The sequence below is a fragment of the Malus sylvestris genome, chromosome 16, assembly GCF_916048215.2.
Source record: "Malus sylvestris chromosome 16, drMalSylv7.2, whole genome shotgun sequence".
NCBI classification, from domain to species: Eukaryota; Viridiplantae; Streptophyta; class Magnoliopsida; order Rosales; family Rosaceae; genus Malus; species Malus sylvestris.
Window position 1 is genome coordinate 37,903,966 of NC_062275.1, and position 15,427 is coordinate 37,919,392.

At 37.8% G+C, this 15,427-nt stretch overlaps 1 pseudogene; it reads right to left on the reverse strand.

Annotated features, from left to right (window-relative positions):
* Positions 1-10,992: 10,992 nt before the first annotated feature.
* Positions 10,993-13,588, reverse strand: LOC126609070 (octanoyltransferase LIP2p, chloroplastic-like; annotated as a pseudogene).
* Positions 13,589-15,427: the final 1,839 nt, after the last annotated feature.

The window sequence follows — 15,427 nt, forward strand, 5'->3', positions numbered from 1 at the left end:
GCAAGGCCCAATGGGATTTGAATGTCAAGCCCATTAACTCAAGTTGTATGACAACATGAATAAACAAAGGGCTTGAAAGCCCAATAAACCCTTAAGGCCGGCCATTTAGAGGAGGGTAGTGAACTTGCATTAATTACAAGTTTGCCACTCTAATGAAGGAAGGTATAAATATGACTTTATAGCCAAAATTCATTTAGGGATTTCTTTTGGGGAAAGGATGAGAACACAAGCTCTCTTTTCTCTCTAAAGAGGCCCGCCACCCTAGAGGAAAATAGCTAGCAATCTTACTTCCTCTAGGTCACTCATTTCTTCTTAAAATCTTACCTTGGTGTGGAGACTTAGAGGTTCTCAATTTTGAGAACTTGGAGAAACCTATTCTTCCATCCAAATCCATGGATCTAAGAAGCAAGGAATAAAGGCCCTATCTCTTGGGTGATTATCCTTTGCTTTTGAAAAGAGGAATCTACAAAGGTATAAATTTCTCAACTCACTTTCTTTTGAGTTGAGTCTTGGTTCACCTAACTACTAGGCTTTGAATTTAATGGGTAATGTTTTGTTTTGAGTGCATGCAAGCATGATTCCGCCTTTAATTTGTTAATTGCATGCTATAGATGTTGCTCAAATGAACATGTTTTTCACAAAATTTCCTTCACTGAGCATCTTGCAGTGACATATTATGAATACGTCCATAATTATGTTGTCGTCCACCACGACCTATGTTAGCATGAACACCATGTCCCTATCTCGGCTGACCAAACTACCTTGAAGATCCTACACTGCCAGTAGTAATCTCGACCTGCTGAGACTATCCCCATTGGTACCACTGTGATCCACTGGCTGAATGTGGTTGATAAGACATAGAACCTCCCTGATACTAAGGGTCCTAAGAGTACTGATGTTGTCCTGAAGTATAAGGAACGGCGTCGCCCTGATAATGATAGGCACCTCTTCGTCCAGTCTGGGCATATCCACTAGATCCTGAAGCTTGCTGGGTCGGTGCAGGTGGTGGAAAGGAAGACTGTTGGGGTCTCTGCTGATTCTGAGGGCATTGAGCAGCTCTATGACCCATCTGTCCACAAGTGTAGCATCCACCGCTGCCTCTTCTACACTTCCCAAAATGCCTAATATTACACATGCGGCATAAAGGAGCACCTGAACCACCAAAGTTTATCTGCCTTTGAAATCTAGAGCCTCCAGTAAATCTACCATCTCTCATCTGCATATTAGAACTCAATCCTCCGCTAGAAGAGCTGGAACTGCCACCGCTTCTCTTAAAATTCTGGGTCTTACGAGGTCCCTGAGATGCTTACCATTTTCCCTTATCATCTCGCCTCTAGTTCCCATTATTTTCTTCCTTATCCTCACTTTCACTAGGCATGTTCTCTAAGTCCTCAATCCACAGTAAAATCTCATAAAACTTCTGGTAAGTGACACAGGAAGTCGATGCCACTATAGAACACCATTTCTTCTTAGTACCCAACCTGAAGTGACGAAGCATCTCAACCGGATTAGCAGTAACTTCTGGATCATAACTCGACAAATCAGTGAACATCCTGTAATACTCATTAGCTGACATATTTCCTTGCTTCAGATGAGTAAACTCTTGTTTCTTACGATCCATGTACTCAATAGGAGTGAACCTTTTTCGAAACAACTCTTTAAACACTCCCCAGTCCGCAATCTCCGTTGGGGTCAATTGGTAAGACTCTTGTCTCCACCAGGATGCAGGCTGCTCCCCTAAAAATCAGGTAGTCGTCTCGACCCACCTATCAGAAGGAAAAATCCCCTGACTCTGCATCACGAGAAAGGTCTTCTCGATATGATTAAGCCATTTTTCCGCTCCCTCATGTCCTTTATTTCCTATGAAATGGTTCTGCTTCAAATTATACACAGTCTCAAGAGGTGTCCTCTGGGGAGGACTGAATGCAGACTGAATGGCAGTAACTATAGCTTCCCCTAACTGAGCAATATCAGGGAAACTAGGCTCTGCTGAGTGTTGAGGCTCTCTACGAGGCGGCATAAATCTGACAGAAGCCATCACAAGGATTATAATATTCAAGAACTATACAGAACTACTAAACCTAGGCTCTGATACCAAACTGACACACCCCGACCGAGATCAAAGCATGATGGCCTTCACGTGAGGGTGACATAACCATGTGCACAGTGCGGAAGTAATTAAGATAAGAAATATAAGAATAATTAAAACTGAATCTACTAGAGTGCACTAGAGAACATGAAGTGTTAGGAGTCAATTACAAAAGTAAATACTCCTAATCATAGCATAATATGTCTAGGTGCAGTCCAGTAAGACAAGTACTAGTTATACAGTACCAGGAATGTCCTACTATTATTTAGATATGTCAGAACTGCCGAAATCCTCAAGGCCACCGACAATAAGCTTACCTAAAACCTGGAGGGATGCAAAACAGAAAACGTTAGTTGGCAAAAACAAATGTTTTACAAAACCATTTCATTTATCAACATATCTAACCCCTCGTTGTAAAACATGTATAATTTTTCCCAGAATCAAGGTATATGCATATACATAAATATATATGAAATTATATCAATTCAAATCATGCCCCATGTAATCATATTCATATGTATGCCATGCCAAGATATCACAGAGTAAGCAATTCAGGTAAGAATAATTTCATATAAATATAACATGTTAGCCGGAACCCCTGTGATAGTTTGTACGGCTGAATTCATAGCTCAAAATCAATCCAGCCGAAGTCACTACAATGACCTATACGGCATTATACTGCACAAGAGTCGGAACCAAATGAAAAGGTTTGTACGACAATAATGGGTGTAATATAATCATGCTCAATACTACTCACACATAATAGCTGGGCGATAAATCGCTAGTCACCTACGAGTCGGAACCACCTAAGATGGTCTATGTGACAAGACTGTGCACCTAAATTGGATCCAATATGAGCATATGGTGCGGGAGGTGACATAATAAATAGGCATGTGCCCTATCTCTAGCTAAATCATAATCACCCTAGGTGCAGTTTTATGAGCTCAACATTATTCAATCACATATTGCACATTTGATAATTCATATAACCAAACATAACTTACCTGAGCTTATCTGAGCGTCCACAACACCACAATTATATATATAATGCATCATATATCAATTCATATACGAAATATAAATTCATATGCATGGCATCTAAGGCATACTTTCGTTTAAACACATATTTCTAGGAAAATATCAAGTATATATATATACTGAAAACCAAAAGCCCACTCACTAGTATGTCAAAGGGTCGTAGCCCCCGAGTCACCCTTGAACACGCTCGTCCTCAAGATAAGTCTCACCTATATGCGAATTAACTATAAAAACATTATTTTAGAGCACATACACAAAACTAGCTAATAACTTCTCATACGTAGCTCAAATTAGGTATATGAATATATCACAGTGACCTACACAACCTCAGGATCATCTCCAAATTTTTAGAATAATTTTTGGACCCTTCACGCGCCACCACATGCCGACAAGGGCACAGCCCTTCATGCCCCCATGCGTGGCCACGTGACAAGCATATTGACGGCGTCAATCAACGCCGTCAGAAATATTCTAGGGAATATTTCATTAAAACTCAACGGTAACAGTTAAAGATGACTGACGGCGTTAGCATATTCCGTCAACCTTGACAGAATATACTCCTTTCTTCTCCAACGAGTCGCCGGTCGCTGATGACTTCGTCGGTTTCTGGGTAAAACTTTAAATCGCTTATTCTCTTTCGTTTCTTCACCATTTGCCACCAAATTGGTACCAAAATGAAGCTAATAACATGTAGAATTACGTTATATAAGTTTCAAGGCTTAAAATCTACTAGGTTTTCCCTGAGAAAGCTCGATAGTTCGGCTTACCTAGATATACGTCGATCTCCGCCCTCCGACGTCCAATTCCTTCCAACGAAGTACCCCGAGGCTCGTGAGGACCTCCTTAAGCTTCCTATAAGCTTCAAATTCCCTGAAACACAAGATTTCACGTATGCATGAACAAACAAAATCGAAGCTAGGGTTTCCATGTGAAATCGAAGGTTTCCTTACCTGAAAATGGTACATTTGAACTCGTATGGTCCTCACGAACACAATGGTGATCTTAAAACCTTCGATCTAAAAGGTTTGATAGGGTTTCTGGGTTGGTCCGTACGAAGAAGAGAAAGAGTGTGAAAGTCTGAGAGAGAGAGAGCACGGGAAGGAGAGAGAGAAAAGATGGGTGTGTGTGTGTGGTCCAGAAGCCACCAATCAAAACTATGAAAAGTCTTAGTCCTAATTGGGTCACCAATCTAAAACAATTTAACCCAATAATAATTCACACACATCAATTAACATCTGAGGACAATTCCATCATTTTACATCATCGATAATAGGAGTTCGGGACGGGGTGACAATAGATCACTTCAATTTTGACTTTGATAATGATACATATAAGAAATATTTTTCATGGAATGAATTGATTATATTATCACTAGATCTCCAAGACTTAATTTTCAAAACTCTTCCAAGTTTTATTTCCTTACAATGGAAGAAAGTCAAGCTTTGATCTTTAACGACGAAAAATGGTAGTTCGTATGAACCAAGTCATTATCATAGTTAATCTCTAAGAATCTATTTCATAATTATTTTTACTTTTTATTTTAATGTAATAAATGAGAATAGATAACTTTTAGCGACTATTTTTTGTTTTTTGTTTTCAAATAAAACGAAAACTGAAAATTGTTTAGAAGTACTGATTAGTTTTGTGTTTAAACAGCCTCGTCCTTAGAAAATAATGGACACATGTATATTCCTTTCTCATGACTTAAACTTAGTAGCAAACTTTTTAAAGAAGCATTCGATGACTATACACCAAGTATTAACTTGCATTAGCAGTAATTGTACTTATAATTGGGCGAACAAATTATGCCAAATATATAAAACTCAGTACCTTAATATTATATTAATTCGAGAGATGTTATGGTAAATCGTTCATACTTACACGACACATGATTAATTATTTACCGTAGAAGCACGTAAATCCCATAATGGTTTCGCTTCGATTTCAACCAAAGATGCTCAAATTTGCTTCATCATTGTATCACTCAACGAAAAGCACCCTAAAACTATGAAGCATCACAATTTGGTGACACCATGCCCAACCAAAACAACCCTTCCCTCTAGTACAAGTATAGAAAGAGAACACCGTCTCAGCCTTGGGAATTAATTAAGAAGAAACAGAGAACAGAGAGTTGGAGGAGATTTCAACGGATTTCTTCCATTACTGATTCTTTCCAGAGTGCAGGGCTTTATTTAGAGGCTATAGAAAGATGGATTCATTTGTTGGGTTGTGAACTGTTTTAGTACACGTGCTGAAGTGTAGGTAAGCATAAATAATCCAATTAACATGCATAATTTGCAGAACATTGGATTCCATTTAATCATATTTAATTAATCCATGTTATCATGGTTAATTGACGTGCTTGTGTTACAAGTTCAGAATTCCAACCTTTAGATTTATATGCGGACGAATTCAATGCTATTGAGTCCCAAAAGTGTTAGCCCTCTACTAGTATACACACGAGTAAATTTTTGGTTAATGAAGCAGGAAGACATCAATCTGCTAGGATCTTCTCCTCTAGGTGGTGCGACAAGGTGTCACTACCAAAAAATATTATTTGCCTACGAAATTTGGCCCAACAGAACCATATTTAGTTGGACCAAGTTATTTTACCCGACGAAAATTCTGTTGGTCGAACAAAGCTAGTCAACATTTAGGATTTTGACAAAAGCATGGCTTGACAAAATAATCTCGGAGGACAAGGGTATTTATTCGTCAGGCAAACATTTGGCCCCAAGGGAAAAAAAATGAAGCGTATTGTGTCAAACGTTGCCCGACATACCATAAAGGTTCCGTCGCACAAAAGCTAAATTAGGTTTAAGGTTTCAAGTTTTAGAGTTTTCTTTCATCAGGTCAAGTGGATATATTCGTCAAGCAAAGTGAGAGTTCAGTTTCCATGATGATTTTGCATATCAAATTCCTTCAATGATTTTGCAGTCTGAAAATTCAGTTTCCATGATCTAATCGTCAACTTGTTTGTATATACTTCGACTCACATACACCAAAAATCACCAAAAACAAACATTCGGATATCAGGTAACCAAACGAAATGGACGATTAAAAATGAAAAATCACGATTAACGATCGTTTCACCTCTGATTTTAATTATTTTTTTTTACAACTACATCCTCGACCCTATAAGAAACAGTAACCGAACTCGATCATCAATTTAAAATATTTACACTAGTGGACACTACAAAAGCTTATGTTCTACTTAATGAAAATATAAAATAAACTCTTAAGTCTTTGTTGAATCTACTATTTTGACTAGATACGCATTCTACGAAACTAGTTTCAACAATCCAACCATCAAACTTGTTTGTATATACTCTGAGATCTCATACTCCCAAAATCACCAAAAATAAACGTTCGGAGATTAGGTAACGGGATGAAATCCTTCGATGGTTAGGAAGAAGAATCACGATTTTTTGTTACACACAAGTGAATTTTTGGTTAGTGAAGTAGGAAGACATCAATCTGCTAAGACCTTCACCTCTAGATGGTGCAATAAGGGGTCACTACTAGAAAATATTATTTCCCTACGAAATTTGGCCCAACAAAACCATATTTAGTTGGGTCAAGTTATTTTACCTTACGAAAATTCCGTTGGTCAGACAAAGCAAGTCAACATTTAGGATTTTGACAAAAGCATGGTGTGACAAAATAATGTCGGAAGACAAGGGTATTTATTCGTCAGGCAAACATTTGGCACCAAGGGAAAAAAATGGCGCGCATTGTGTCAAATCTTGCCTGACAAAGTGAGAGACATAAAGGCTAGATTAGGTTTTAGGGTTTTGTTTCATCAGGTCAAATGGATATATTCGTTTGGCAAAGTGAGAGACATGGTTGGCATATTAAATTCCTTCGATGATTTTGCAGTCTGCAAATTCAATTTCCAAAATCTAATTGTCAACTTGTTTTTATGTACTTCTGCAAATTCAATTTCCAAAATCTAATCGTCAACTTGTTTTTATGTACTTCATATCACATACACCAAAAATAACCAAAAACAAACATTTGGATATCAGGTAACGAAACGAAATCGACGATTAAAAACGAAAAATCACGATTAACGATCATTTCAACTCTGATTTTAATAGTTTTTTACAACTACACTCCTCAACCCTATAAGAAACAGTGAACAAACTCGATAATCAATTTAAAATATTTACATTAGTGGACACTACAAAAGCTTACGTTCTACTTAATGGAAAATAAAATAAACTCTTAAGTATTAGTTGAATCTACTATTTTGATGGGATACGCATTCTACGAAACTAGTTTCAACAATCCAACCATCAAACTTGTTTATATATACTCCGAGATCTCATACTCCAAAAATCACCAAAAATAAACGTTCGGAGATTAGGTAACGGGACGAAATCCTTCGATGGTTAGAAAACAAGAATCACGATTTTTTGTTACACACGAGTGAATTTTTCGTTAGTGAAGCAAGAAGACATCAATCTACTAGGACCTTCTCTTCTAGGTGGTGCGATAAGGGGTCACTACCAGAAAATTTTACTTGCCTACGAAATTTGGCCCAACAAAACCATATTTAGTTAGGTCAAGTTATTTTACACGATGAAAATTCCGTTGGTCAAACAAAGCAAGTCAACATTTATGATTTTGACAAAAGCATGGTGTGACGAAATAATCTTGGAGGACAAGGGTATTTATTCGTCAGGAAAACATTTGGCGTCAAGGGGAAAAAATGGCGCGTATTGTGTCAAATCTTGCCTGACAAACCATAAAGGTTCCTTCACACATAGGCTAGATTAGGTTTTAGGGTTTTGTTTCATCAGGTCAAGTGGATATATTCGTCAGGCGAAGTAAGAGACATGGTTGGCATATTAAATTCCTTCGATGATCTACGGTATGCAAATTCAATTTCCACGATCTAATCGTCAACTTGTTTGTATATACTTCGAATCACATACACCAAAAACAAATGTTCGGATATCAGGTAACGAAACAAAATCGATGATTAAAAACTAAAAATTATGATTAACGATCATTTCACCTCTAATTTTAATAGTTTTTTACAACTACACTCCTCAACCCTATAAGAAACAGTGAACAAACTCATTCATCAATTTAAAATATTTACACTAGTGGACACTACAAAAGCTTACGTTCTACTTAATGGAAATATAAAATAAACTCTTAAGTGTTTGTTGAATCTACTATTTTGACAAGATACGCATTCTACGAAACCAGTTTCAACAATCCAACCATCAAACTTGTTTGTATATACTCTGAGATCTCGGTCTCCAAAATTCACCAAAATAAATGTTTGAAGATTAGGTAACGGGATGAAATCTTTCGATGGTTAGAAAAGAAGAATCACGATTTTTGGTTACATACGAGTATACACATGAGTGAATTTTTGGTTAGTGAAGCAAAAAGACATCAATCTGCTAAGACCTTCTCCTCTAGGTGGTGTGATAAGGGGTCACTACCAGAAAATATTATTTGCCTACGAAATTTGGCCTAACATAACCATATTTAGTTGGGTCAAGTTATTTTACCCAACGAAAATTCCGTTGGTCGGACAAAGCAAGTCAACATTTAAGATTTTGACAAAAGCAAGGTGTGACGAAATAATCTCGGAGGACAAGGGTATTTATTTGTCAGGCAAACATTTGGCGGTAGGGGAAAAAATGGCGTGTATTGTGTCAAATCTTGCACAGCAGACCATAAGGGTTCCGTCACACAAAGGCTAAATTAGGTTTTAGGTTTTAGGGTTTTGTTTCATCAGGTCAAGTGGATAAATTCGTCAAGCAAAGTGGGAGACATGGTTGGCATGTTAAATTCCTTCGATGATTTTGCAGTCTGCAAATTCAATTTCCACAATCTAATCGTCAACTTGTTTGTATATACTTCGAATCATATACACCAAAAATCACCAAAAACAAACGTTCAGATATCAGATAACGGAACGAAATCGACGATTAAAAATGAAAATTCACGATTAACAATCATTTCACCTCTGATTTTAATAGTTTTTTACAACTACACTCCTCTACCCTATAAGAAACAATGAACAAACTTGATCATTAATTTAAAATATTTACACTAGTGAACACTACAAAAGCTTACGTTCTACTTAATGGAAATATAAAATAAACTCTTAAGTGTTTGTTGAATCTACTAATTGTACATGATACGCATTCTACGAAACTATTTTCAACGATCCAACCATCAAACTTGTTTGTATGTACTTCGAGACTCCAAAAGTGACCAAAAATAAAGTTTGGAGATTAGGTAATGGGATGAAATCCTTCAATGGTTAGAAAAGTAGAATCACGATTTAACGATCATTTTAGCTCGGATTTTGATGATTTCTTTTCTACCCTAGAAGAATACAATGAACGACTCAACCATCAATTTAAAATATTTACACTAGTGGGTACCACAAAAGTTTACGTTCTACGTATTGGAAATATAAAATAAACTCTTAAGTGTTTGTTGAATCTATTGTTTTGACGAGATAGGCATTCTATGAATTAGTTTCAACAATCCAACAATCAAACTTATTTGTATATACTCGAGATCTCATATGCCAAAAATCACCAAAAACAAACGTTTAGAGATTAGGTAACAGTAAGAAATCTTTTAACAGCTTTAACCTTTGATTTTGATGATTTTTTTTTTCTGAAGAACGAATTGAGAGTATAACCACACACTAATTTAACCTGACCATCATATTTGATGATCTTTAACCGTTTGAAATAAAATAAATTTGTCGTCTTTGCCCGACGAATTAGGTGCAAGTAGTCGGGCAAATTACAAAGATTCGTCGGGCCTCACTTCTAAATTAGCGGATTGTTAATTGACCTGATCATCATATGTCGTTTTTAACCCCTTTGATCAATACGACGTGGTTTTATCCCCCCTGTAACCCCACTTCCTTCCTTCTTTGTTTTTCATGTGTGTATGTGAGAATCAGACACGAACAAACTAACAAGAAAACCGAAACCGAACCAAAGAAAATCAAACCGAAAAAAAAAAGGAACTATAAAAAGGGAAAGAAAAACCAAACTGAACTCAACCGAACAATGACTTCAGTTTGGTTTTCGATTCCGGCAAAAAACCAAAACGGAACCAAACCCGCCTCTAGAATCAATAGTCTCTACTTTGGCGTATCATTTGGAGCCATTTTTCTATCTCTTATCGTAATGTAAGAGATGTATAAAAAGAAAAACGATGAGCATCCGATGTATAAAAAGACACTTGCCACAAATGAAGAGCTGCTCGCACTTCTTCTTCATGCTTGAAATGCAGCTAGAGTAACTGGTCTGTCGGCCATTGAAATTTGAAACAAGCGCCACGGCCAATTCCAAGGGTATACGTTGGACCAGCGGGTGTTGGCATGTTCAAAACTTCTTCAGTATCCGAAAAAAGCCGAGCTTGACCTATCGGTTTTGCAATGATGTTGCCCCTTGCTCTGTTTTTCTCTTTTCTTGATTTCATTTCAATTTTTGTTTGATTAAGATTGGGTAGTATGTGTTCATATTAGAACTTTATCAAGTTTTTTCTGCTTTGCTGCAGATATGGAATGATAGCGTATTATTGTATTCCATGATGCACATATAGTAGCAACTTGTATTTTTCTTTTGTGCACCATATCAATATATCAACATAATAACGTCACAATATCAACATGTATCGACACAAAACTGTCACCTATACCGATATGATAGCCATCGTATTAACCACAAGTATTAAAGATGTAAGGAACTAGTTGCATAGGTTCGTAGAAAAGCTCTTCCCAGTATCAAATGCAATTAGCTTGAAAGGCTCTTCAAGGTAATCTGTCAATTTAACCAATAGAATGACATCATCATGCACAGAAATCAGTCTGGTGGAAAGCAAGGATTCGAACCTTAATCTTCTCATGTATATCTTATAACGTGCATAGCTAAATACAAGTTGAGAGCCCTATCAATTTCAGTCTAAGTACACTTAAGTATTCATTCAAACTGACGGTTTTTATTACAACTATTGTTGCAAAAGTTGTTACAACAGTATTAAGAACCTCCATAGGGAATTGAATGTTATCTATATGACCCCAGGCGACTTTATAGTGGCGCTGAAAAGTATGCTAGGTTGTTACTTCTAAGGATGTAAAAGTAGCAATATGTAATCCCGCTCTAATGTTCTGATGTTGTCATGACCTACTTCTCAGGGGACTCTTTAAAAATAAAACACTCAGAGAGCGTCAACATGCCATATCCATTCGGACCGACAAAGGATTTAGAAATGTAGCCCCCAACTAAATTCATTCCTATTCAGATTTAGATGGCTTGTTAATCCAAACTTGACATGGTTTCATAATTGACTCTAACCTGAAAAACTTCTGAAAACTCATGGATCAAAGATCTACAGGTAATATCAAGTAGCTGGCCATCATCGGGATCAGGTAGATCTGCTATTCCAGATGTCTGAAATTCCTCAAGCAAGCCTTTAACGCTTCCAACCTGATAACCTTGTAACCCACAAGGTACGATCCAACGAAAAGGGGTCAAGTCTGTATTCACATTCACTGCTAAGCCATGATATGTTATCCACTGTTTGACTCGTATTCCAATGGCTGCCAGTTTCTGGTTTCCTGAAGAAAAATTCAAATATAAACATCATAGGAAAATTCCAGCTGCCAGTTTCAATACCAATATTCTTGGTTTTTAAACTTTTTTTCAAAATGACTAAATTAAGAACAAGGAACCACTACTTGTAAGGAAGCTATGAGAGCAACAACCCGGTATTGGCAATGATAATAAGCTATAATACAAAAGGAAGGAGATAGCATGCCTTTGTTTTAAGATGCATACCATACCAAACACCAGTGAGGCCCTCAAGCCGAGATGCCTTGATACAGAATGTCCTTGAAAGAGCACGGATGATCACCTCCTCAAGTGACCTGAGGTACCAATGAAGATCCATCTTGTGATTTCGTAGATTCATAATAGGGTACATAACTATCTACAATGAAAAACGTATGCATCCAAGGTTAGGAAAACTGACCCTATGAGCAATTAAGTCACATGTTCAAATTTTGATTCCTACTTTATCACCATGGGCTAACAAGTTCAAATTACAATGGCAACATCTTTGAAAACATAAATGTTTAAATTCAGGCATTGAAGTACCTGACCCGGACCATGATATGTAACCTCGCCGCCACGTTCAGTTCGATAAATGTCGAAGGGAGCATCCTTGATATCGAAATTAAGGGACTGTTCTGAACTAGCAGTTCCTAAGGTATACACAGGATGATGCTGAAGGACGAACAGTGAGTCTGGGCAATGCTCATTCCTCTCTATCAGAATTTTCTTCTCCTCAACTATGCTCTTCTGCTAATCCCATGCCTGACGGTAAGGAACCTGCTGCTTGTACATATTGAAGCACTCACACCTGCATAAGTCCAAGTTGACCAGGTGGGTTCCGAGGGACATTATGAGTAAATGAAATGATTTGGAAACTCACTCTCTTGTTGGGTCCAGAGAATAAAAGGTGGACTGCTGAGTTTTAACATCTGAAACTTGATTCGATTTTGATAAGATCCGCAGAAAGAAAGACGGAGGAGGTTTATGTCGACGCTTAGAGATTGGGTATGTTGGAACAGCAGCGACACAGTGAGTCACCGGAAGAGTCATACTGTAGGTGGTGTATGGGCTCCTACAATGAAATGGACTGGGAATGAGAATGCAGTTGGGAAGGCAAAAGAAATTTAGAAAAACACGAGAAACATGCACAAGGCAGCCAACAATACATTCACATTGGTCGAAACAATATTAATAAAAAGCATAATCAACGTGAAAGACCCCAAAAATTACATTGCAATTGTGGTGCGAACAAAATCTGTTACAGTTGACAACTTACATGAAGGAGCTAAAAATACATATGCAAAGGTTGAATCTGACAGTCTGTTCCCAATAAACTAATACTTTGAAAGCGTTTTGACATTGATATTGAAGTGAATCAAAGTAATATTTCTTGTTGGAAGCTTAGAGGTGAAGTTAATCCAACAAAGATAGGTTGAACAACAGTATTTGCATTTGTGGAAACAACAATAACAACAGCAGCATACCTCAACAAGAAGGAACGAGCCAAAGAAAGCACCTAGGGCTAGCCCAGTGACCTGTCATTCACAGAATTGAATTGAATTGAATTACAACCCTAAATTGAGAAATTACTGACACTGATTCAATCTCTTACGCCGTGAATTGTTATCCTCCTTGTTATGATAACTACCAACCTAAATCCGCTAGCTTAACCTCAACAAGTTGCAGGAATGGAGGAAAGGCAAAAGGAAGAAGAAGAGCACGGAGAGCGCGCTTGGATATTATTTATATATTTTCTTTCAATTTTTCGTTACAAAAGCAAGGGAGTCATTGCTCCATTTACAGAGTTTGGCCCAAAGTGCCAACTCAGTGATATGAATGTAATAAGTGATGGGTTAAATCACTTGGTAGAAGAAGTAATATCAGGGTTAGTCTTTAAGTGGGTGTAGTTAAGTAGTGCTAGGTGGCATTAGTTGAGTTGAAAGTTGTATTAAGGCTCACATGGAGCTTATGCGAGTCGAAGTGTGATTTCAATCAAAAACTTATCAATTGCAAAATATTGGGGCTTAGCTTCCCTCTCCTCTCTCTACCTTCTTCCGCCATTGTTTTCCCCCCTCTTATCTGAGCTGCTTGCAGGTTGAGATAAGGATCCTGGGCTTGGTCCTTATCACTCAGCCTATTAACAACTTTTGACAGGAATTACATAAACAACCGATTAAAGGCTAACAATTATTTAACTCAGTGGTAATTCGAATACCCTATCATCACTCCCTCCTTATGACAACCTTGTCCTCAAGGTTCAAGCTTGAAATCTGGAAACCTACTCTTGAATTCGTCATAGTATTCCCAAGTGGCCTTCTCAGCAACATCATCCAGCCAGTGTATCAGCGGCAGCCTGTCCTTTCTTATAGATCCTTCAAGCCAAAACAACTTGGGGTATTGAGTGTGACATCCCCTCATCAGATACATCAGGTAACTTAGTTGAAGGTTGAACCAGATTACCCAAGTGTTTTTTTAAGCAGCCGACATGGAAGACTAAGTGAATTTTTGTTCCCTCAGGCAATTTCAGTTTATAAGCTATAGTTCCAATTCTTTCCACAATCTCATAGGGGCCATAAAACCTAGGTTACAGTTTATGGTATGAGTGTGCATAATGCTTGCAATTGGTAAGAGACAAGCTTGAGGTACACGAAATCCCTAACAGAGAACTCCCTTTCAGTTATGTACTTATTTGCCCGCATTCTCATTCTGTGTTGAGCTATTTCGAGGTTGCTCTTAAGAATGGATAAGATTTTGTCCCTATCTTTCAAACATTACTCCATTGAATCCAATTTGGCTATCCCAATCTCATGAGAAAACCACCATGGGGGAGGGTACCTATACAATAGTTCAAATGGAGTGAATTTGGAGGATGAATGTATAAAGTGTTGTACTTCCATTCTGCCCATGAGAGCCATTCCACCCATTTTCAGGGTTGGGTGCCAGCAAAACACCTAAGATAGGTTTCTAGGCATCGATTAAGCATCTCAGTTTGCCCATCACTTTGAGGGTGATAACCTGAGCTCATGCAAAGTTTAGTCCTTTGCAGTTTAAAGAACTCCTTCCAAAAGTTGCTCAAGAATATGGGATCCCTATCACTCACAATGGTAGAGGGCATACCATGGAGTTTGAAAATGTGGTCCACAAAGACCTGAGCAATCGAGGCAGCCGTGAAGGGATGAGACAAAGCTACAAAGTGAGCATACTTAGTGAATCTGTCCACTACTACAAAGATCACAGACTTCCCTTTGCATAGTGGTAACCCTACAATAAAATCCACACTTATGTCATTCCAAATATGTTGAGGAATGGGCAAGGGTTGAAGTAGTCCGGGTGGTGAGATTGTCTCATATTTGTTTTGTTGGCAGATTTGGCATTCTGCCACATAAGCTTTGACATCCCTCTTAAGCCCCTTCCAATAGAAACCCTTTTTTATTCTTTGATAGGTCTTCAAAAACCCATTGTGACCTGCAGCCGATGTGGCATGTATTTCATTCAAAATCTTTGCTCTCCATGGTGATGTTGGGCTAAGCAACACCCTTGCCTTATATTTAAGAAGGCCATTATCAACCTTGTAGTTGTGGTTACCATCATCATTAGGACTAGCCTTGAGGGATTGTATTTTAGACTGAATCCAGTCATCATTCTCATTGCTCATTCGCATATCATCAAGCCAACCAAAGTAAGGGTAAGA